Source organism: Chelonoidis abingdonii, chromosome 1 (assembly GCF_003597395.2).
Source record: "Chelonoidis abingdonii isolate Lonesome George chromosome 1, CheloAbing_2.0, whole genome shotgun sequence".
NCBI lineage: Eukaryota > Metazoa > Chordata > Testudines > Testudinidae > Chelonoidis > Chelonoidis abingdonii.
In genome coordinates, this window is record NC_133769.1 from 346,194,038 (window position 1) to 346,201,699 (window position 7,662).

Below are 7,662 nucleotides of genomic sequence, written 5' to 3' on the forward strand. Positions count from 1 at the left end.
AGACCAACCTACCAACAGGGAACATTTCTTTCTAGTGCCCAGTAGGTAGTGCTTGGTTTATGCCCTGGACTTTACAGATTTATGCCCCTTCTAAATCTCTAGGGACCTGGTTCTCATTTGCACTATGCCCTTGCGTATTGAATTGTTACTCTTATAATTCTGGATGGTCTTGCCAGCTAGGTAAATGCCCGATCCTTTTTTGAATCCTAGAAACGCTGAAGGCCTAGAGGAAGATGCAAATCTGCCTGCTTTAAGGTGAGTCCTTCAGGTAAGTTAATTTCAGGCCGACCTAACCTTGATAGTATTCTTCTAAAACAAAAAAAAAGTCACATACAGAATCCATTTCAAAGCTGTAGCATGCTATCGTGGCAACCCAACTCTGCACTGAGCTGGCCGAGGATGACCTCTGAAAATAAACAGCCAGAACAGACATAGCAACAGTACATAGGCTAGCTGAACATTTGTCTAGGAGATAATGGATACTGTTTAATATGAATTGTCTCTATATCTGGATTAGTGCTGTAATCATTGTGTAAATCAAAGGATTATGGTCCTGTCAGATGTCTGCTCTTGTTTATACACCCATTCAAATACAAGACTGAGTGACCTCAAAATGTGTGTCATCCCCTCGCCACTATTAGTTTTTCATTGTAGAGAAAGAATGGAATGTGTTGATTGCTCACTGAGTGAAGGATCTGAATTTAGAAGGTTCCCAAGCAAAGATGACCTGTGCCTGCTGACAGTGGGGTGGGGGGAAGCCAGCTTCAGCAGAGTTACTGAGCATGCTCAATAGAATAATAGGACTGGAAGGAACCTCGAGAGGTCATCTATTCCAGTTCCCTGCACTCACAGCAGGACTAAGTATTATATAGACCAACATTTCTCAAACTGGGGTCCATGGACCCCACTCCCTTCCTCAACTTCCCCCCCAGCACCTCCTGCTTGCTGGGGAACAGCTGATACCTGGCATGCAGGAGACGCTGGGAGGGAGGGGAAGTAGCGGGGACAGGGTACACTCGGGGGAGGGGTCAGAAAGAGGCAGAGAGGAGAAGGGGCAGAAAGAGGTTGGGTGGGGGAGGAGCCTGGGGGAAAGGGGTGGAGGAGGGGGCAGGGCCTGTGGCTAAGAGGGGGCCTTGGGGGCCCACAGAAAAAAATCAAAATGGGAGTCCTTGGGTTCCTAAAGTTTGAGAGCCACTGATCTAAACTATCTAGTACAGGGGTCTCAAACTCAATTTATCTTGGGGCCAATGCCAGTCCTCAAATCCTCCCAGTAGGCCAACAATGTCACTCATGCAGCTCAGAATCTGCGCCCCAAAACTCCGTCCCCCCACCTGACTAAGGCCCTGGGAGGGAGTTTGGGTGGGGGAGAGGTTCTGGGGTGCAGGCTCTGGGATGGAGTTTTGGTGCGGGGTGCAGGCTCTGGGCTGGGGCAGGGGATGGGGGTACGAGAGGAGGGGGTGGGGTTGAAGGATCTAGGAGAGAGTTTGGGGGCGGGACAGAGTGTGTGGAAGAGAGGGTGGGGAGGGGGTGCTGATGGGTATGTGGGGAGGGGGTGGGGGTGCAAGCTCTGGGAGAGGGTCGGGGTGCAGTGCTTACCTGAGGCTCCAAGGTGGGGTGGGCAGGGGGGCCTCCATGCGCTGCTTCCCCCAGGCACCACCCCCGCAGCTTCCCATTGGCTGCAGGGGCACTCAGAGTGGGGGCAGCGGGCGGACGCACAGCCCGTCCTGCCCTGGGGCTGCAGGGAGGGGCCAGCAGACGTGTGGAGCGAGCGCGCAGGAAGCCACTCAGCTCTGCTGCACTGCCAGTGCTGGGCGGGGCCCTGGGCCATTTTAAATCACCTGGGGGATGCGGGGGTGTGGCGGGGGGGGGGAGTGCCCAGGGGCGGCAGGCAGGGCCAAGGGAGATACACAGCCCCAAAATTGCTGGAGTCCGCGGTCCGCATTGGTGAGGTTCTTAGGTCGCAGATGGCCCACAGGCCTGGACTTTGAGACCTCTGTTCTAGATAGATACAATGTTCCGAGCTTCTGTGTCCACCACCTGCCTGAAGTTATCTTTTCCAGTCCTTTTGTCCATCTCTGTTGAGTTAACTCTCTGAGCTGTCCCTCATTTCTCCATCAGGCAACAGAGGAGCCAAGTAGGAGGAGAAATTAAAGCCTGCTGATAGGTGAGTAGATTAGAAGCTGCTGCGTGGTTTCACCCATGCTGATCCAGCCAGTGAAACTGAGTGGAGACACCTCTGACTCTGTCTGATATGGCTGGCGATCACTCTTGTCTTTGCTGCTGTCCTCAGTTGAAATGGATCACCCTCTTACTGCCTCCCATTCTAATCTTTCAAGACTGGAAGGTGGGAGTGGGTCCAGGATATCTAGTGGAGGAACAAAGAAATAGAGGAGGAGGAAGAGGGTTGGAAGGCAAAAAAAAACATTCAGGCGGCATTTTCATGCAGCATAAAGACAGGCTTAGCAGCAGCTATGTGATCACTGTACTGCAGAATTAATCACATTGTACATGGGCCAAATCCTGTGGCTCTCACTGAAGTCAAGGGGAGCTGTACCATAGATGTCAATGGGGGTAGGATTTGGGCCCTAGCTATTCCTGGAACTGCTCTCCAGCTCTCTTTGGCTGCTGGACAGTAGATCTCTAGAGCATTAGCAGCTGATAAGAAACTGGTAACATTCTGCTTGCTTCATACTGCTGGAATGTGGGGGCCTAAGTTGGCTCTGTAGTGTGGGAAAACCTGGAGCTTGTGTGAGTTCACTGAAGAGCATGCATAGTTCCTTATTGTTTGGAAGAGAAGGAGCCATTTTAGCTAGGTACTGTATGGAGCTCTAGTTCTATGCACACTGCCTTTGAAACCATGCAGAAAGATTGGTGGTCCCTGGGAGCACAAATGGTGCAGAGCATGACATGCTGGTAGCAACACTTAGATCCTAGCTAGACTAGTGCTAACACTGTTTCTGGAGACAAATATTTCTAGTATACAGGCACCCCATGAAGCATGAGATATGATTGCCCCAATTTTGGCATTTAGTAAGGACTGCTTGGTGTCTAAACCATAGGACTGAGAGTGAGACGATCTGAGCTCTATTTCCACCTCTTCCTCATATTTCCCATGTGAGCTTGGGAAAATCACTTACTGGATGACATTAAGATGGCTGAGACTTTTAATGCCTATTTCATTTCAGTCCTCACTGAAAAGATTAATGGTGGTCAAATACTCAACACAATTAATATTATTAACAACAAGGGGAAAGTAACGCAAACCAAAATGAGGAAGAAAAGTTTAAAGAACATTTAGATAAATTGGGTGTATTCAAATCAGCAGGGTCTGATGAAATTCATCCTGTGGTACTTAAAGAACTAGCTGAAGTAATCTCGAAAGCAATTATCTTTGAGAACTTGTGGAGGACAGGTGAGGTCCCAGAGGACTGGAGAAGGGCAAATATAGTACCTATCTTTAAAAAGGGGAACAAAATGGACCTGAGAAATTATAGACCAGTCAGCCTAACTTTGACACCTAAAGAGAGATTGGAACAAATTATGAAATCAATTTGTAAGAATTTAGATGATGGTATGGTTATAAGGAATAGCCAGTATGGGTTTGTCAAGAAAAAATCATGCCAAACCAGCCTAATTTGCTTCTTTGACAAGGTTACTGGTCTAGTGGATGGGGGGAAGCAGTAGATATGATATATCTTAATTTTAGTAAGGCTTTTGACACAGATCCACTTGACATTCTCATAAGCAAACTAGGGAAATGTGGTCTAGATGAAATTACTACAAGGTGGGTGCACAACTGGTTGAAAGAGTAGTTATCAATGGTTCATTGTTAAACTGGGAGAATGTATCTAATGGAGTCCTGCAGGAGTCAGTCCTGGGCCCAATACTATTTAATATTTTCATTATTGACTTGGATAATGGAGTGGAGAGTATGCTTATAAAATTTGCCGATGACACCAAGCTGGGAGGGGTTGTGAGCACTTTGGAGGACAGGAGTAGAATTCCAAATGACCTTGACAAATTGGAGAATTGGTCTGAAATCAACAAGATGAAATTAATTAAGACAAGTGCAAAGTACTTCACTTAAGAAAAATCAAATAGACAATTACAAAATGAGGAATAACTGGTTAGGTGGTAGTACTTCAGGGGGGTTACACGGATCACAAACTGAATAGGTGTAAACAGTGTGATGTAGTTGTGAAAAAAAGGCAATATTCTGGGGTGTATGAACAGGAGTGGTATATGTAAAACACAGGAAATAATTGTTCCACTCTACTTGGTGCTAGTGAGGACTCAGCTGGAGTACTGTATCCACTTCTGAGTGTCACACTTTCAGAAATATGTGAATAAACTGGAGATAGTCCAGAGGAAAGCAACAAAAAAGATAAAAGGTTTAGAAAACCAAACCTGTGAGAAAAGGTTAAAAAAAACTGGGCATGAGAAAAGAAGACTGAGGGGGGACTTGATAAGTCTTCAGATATATTAAAGGAAGTTGTAAAGAGGACTGTGATCCATAGTTCTCCATGGCCACTGAAGGTATGATAAGAAGTAATGGGCTTAATCTCCAACAAGGGACATTTAGGTTAGCTATTAGGAAAAACTATCCAACTGTGAATGTAATTCAGCTCTGGAATGAGCTTCCAAGGGAGGTTGTAGAATGCCCATCATTGGAGGTTTTTAAGAACAGGTTGGACAAACACCTGCCAGGGATGATCTAGGTTTACCTGGTCCTGCCTCAGTGTAGAGGGCAGGACTTGAGGACTTCTTGAGGACCCTTCCAGCCCTATATTTCAATGATTCTCTATGCCTCAGTTTAGTAGGGTTAGAAGACATGAACTCTGAGGAAAGAATTGGGCATGCTTACTTGAGAGAGGAGAAGACAGAAAGGGGACATAACTGTTCAAATATGTTAAAGGTTATTATAAAGAGGTTGATGATCAATTGCTCACAACGTCCAGTAAGGATAGGACAAGAAATTATAAATTATTGGCTTTATCTGCAGCATGGGAAATTGAGGTTAGATATTAGGAGAAGCCTGATGACTATTAGAATAGATAAGTACTAGAACAGGTTACCTAGGAAAATTGTGGAATTCCCATCCTTTGAAGTTTTTAAAAACAAGTTAGACAAACACCTACCAGGGATGATCTAGATGTACTTGGTCGGGGCGGCTCCAGGCCCCAGCACGCCAAGCGCGTGCTTGGGGCGGCAAGCCGCGAGGGCTACTCTGCCAGTGCCGCGAGGGCAGCAGGCAGGCTACCCACAGCAGCTTGCCTGCGGAGGGTCCGCTCGTCCTGTGGCTTCGGAGGACCTCCCGCAGGCACACCTGCGGGAGGTCCGCTGAAGCCGCGGGACAAGCGAACTCTCCACAAGCAAGCCACCGATGCCTGCCGTGCTTGGGGCAGCAAAATGCCTAGAGCCGCCCCTGTAGCTGGTCCTTCCTCAGCACAGGGGGATGAATTAGATGACTTCTTGAGGTTTCTTCCATCCCTACATTTCTATGATTCTGTAATAATACCCTCTGCCACACAGGAGGATATATTCATTAATATTGGTAAATACAGTTAGATCCTTGGTATTAAAATGCAAGATGATGTTATAACAACAAATGAGGTAGGTTATAAAATTAACCAGCCCTTTTTAATGCTGTGGTCTTTTCTTTAGCTTTTGATATCCTACAGCTGCATATAAAAAAGAGAAGTTTCAGAGTAAGTCACTGTATTTGGATCAGATTATATTGCAAAAAAAGGTCCTATTCCACCTTGAAAGAGGAAAAAAACCCAAGAACCAAATATTAGTCTCCATGTTCTTTTTTTATTTGGCCTTTCATGAGGCTTTTTTCTGTTCTATGTGTTTGTGAATGTGAGTCTGGAATTACTGCCAGCATTCTTCCCTCCGGGCCAACGCCTACACCTGAGTCAGCAGCTTGCGTTAGTCTGCAAGTACTATGGGAAATGTTCATAAAATGCTTCCCACCTCAGAGGAGAAAACAACCCATTGTAATCGCAAAGTTATGCCAACGCATAATTGCAACTGCAAAGTTACAGCTCTAGGGGCACGGAATGCAGGTCAGACCTACCGAAGGGGGACAGTACCCTAGAAAAGTTTTGGGGCAGTTCAATAATCTGAAATATTTTGAGTCAGGTCAAATCAACCTGAAATGAAATAATTTATTTCAATTTGCATGAGAGAAAAATCAATTTTTTTTAACAAAATCAACATTTTCCCAGTTAAGTAGAGACGGCACTTTCAATCAGCAAGTCATTTTGATGGAATATTGCCAAGCAGCGTTAATTACAATACCCAAAACACACCTTTCCCAATCCCAGCAGAGTTCCCGAAACTATAATCTCCCTGGAAGGCTCAGACTGTACTGGAAAATCAATTCCAATGCACTTTACTTGGGCCCAGCTCCTCCGAGCTATTTAGGTGCCTAACTTCCATTGATATCCATGGAAGCCAGCCAGATGCCTAAATATGTTTAAGGACCTGGCCTTAGCACTCAGTGAGACTAGAGGTGGGCACATACTGCAAAATTCAGATCTCCTCAGTGTTTGGAGTGATTGGATCTGAGGGTTTGGTTCAGCTAGTTATAGAAATAGAAGCCAGGTACAAAATTCAGATTCCCAAATACACTTTCCCTCCCCAAAGTTTTGGAGTGTTGGATTTGAGGGGTTGGTTTCCTGCATTATGGAGGTGATTGACCAACTGAATTAAGATCCTGATCAGAATTCCAAGTCTCTTCTCAGCACTGAGCTTTGGAGGTGTTCAGGTCAATCTCAGTATAAGACCTGTTTTGTTTTTAACTCATTCCCGCTGTTACTAAAATAGACACCTGCACCACTACCCTTCCTGCCCTCTCCCAATCCACTTCTGGAGATGCTGATGAGAAGAGACCATTAATATCTCACTGATGCCCTGCCACAGTTTACCAGCAGATTTACTTCCTCTCCTACAAATAACGAGAAACTATGGCACCGTCTGTCAAATTCAAGGTGGGGCAGATAGCCCTGCACTATGCATGGAGCATAGCTGGAGAGTAGAACATCATTAGGCATATTTGTTATATAAGAAATGTTTCATTGATGTTATTTAATGTCATTTTTTCTTTGAAGTGAAGGCCATTACATAGCAATAATGCATGGCGAGGCAACTAGTTATACCAGAGACCCACACGCTTCTGATGCCTTGGGAGGGAAGAGTGCCCTTAGCCACATGAGAAGTGTGGGGGCGGGGGTTGTCTATCAGTGTGTAAAATGGTTGTAATGAAACCAAACCAGTTCGCTCAAAATATGGGCCAGGCTCTCTAAGGTTTATGCACACTTTGAGCAAGCCTGAGCTGGTTCATCGTTAGGGAGCACTTGGTGGTTTCGGCATAAGACCAAAGTCAGCTCTATCTGCCAAGATGGATTCCTTCAAAGCAAAATTCTGGAGGCAAAAGTCCCTGTGAATCAAACCTATTGATTGGCAATCTATATAACATGTGGCACCAGGTGGAAGCAAGAGCTTTCCAAGAGGTGTAGGGAAAGACAGTGTAGTTTGTATAAAATCTATGGTGATTCCCCTGAAAACTCTTGCTGGAGAGGGGAAGGCCTCCAGGGCCCACTGGTGGGAATAAGTTTCAGAAGAAAACCTGAGCAACATAAACTAAGTGTACTCTGA